Here is a 534-nt window from a genome sequence, read left to right on the forward strand (position 1 = left end):
TTATTCTTATTTTATAAAAGAAGAAACGGAGGCTTAGTTAGATGAACTAACTTAATAGGACAGCAATGAAGTTGGGTTTCCAGTTGAAGAAGTTTGGTCTCAGTACCTACAATATGAATCCAAAGACTCAGTTAAATGAACTAACTTAATAGGACCACAAAGAAGTTGGGTTTCCAGATGAAGTTTGGTCTCAGTACCTACAATATGAATCCATTTCCTATTCACCACTGAATCCTCTACACTTAACACACCAGAAAACCACTAAAGTCTACTGATACTTATTGCGTGTTTACTATGTGCTAAGCCGAGGGCTGTTTCCTATTCACCATTGAATCCTCTACACTTAACACACAAGCTTAACCACTAAAATCTACTGATACTTATTGCGTGTTTACTATGTGCTACTAGCTTTAGGTATGGCCTATTAAGCTCAACAAACAAAATTTTAAAGATGATAGTATAATTATTCTTATTTTATAAAAGAAGTAACGGAGGCTTAGTTAGATGAACTAACTTAATAGGACAGCAATGAAG

General features: G+C 34.6%; 1 protein-coding gene across 1 annotated transcript in view; it reads right to left on the minus strand.

Moving 5' to 3' along the window:
• Positions 1–534, minus strand: part of PTCHD4 (patched domain containing 4) — a 166799-nt gene that overhangs the window by 106461 nt on the left and 59804 nt on the right. The gene's annotated exons all lie outside the window — the stretch shown is intronic.

Source organism: Myotis davidii, unplaced genomic scaffold (assembly GCF_000327345.1).
Source record: "Myotis davidii unplaced genomic scaffold, ASM32734v1 scaffold240, whole genome shotgun sequence".
NCBI classification, from domain to species: domain Eukaryota; kingdom Metazoa; phylum Chordata; class Mammalia; order Chiroptera; family Vespertilionidae; genus Myotis; species Myotis davidii.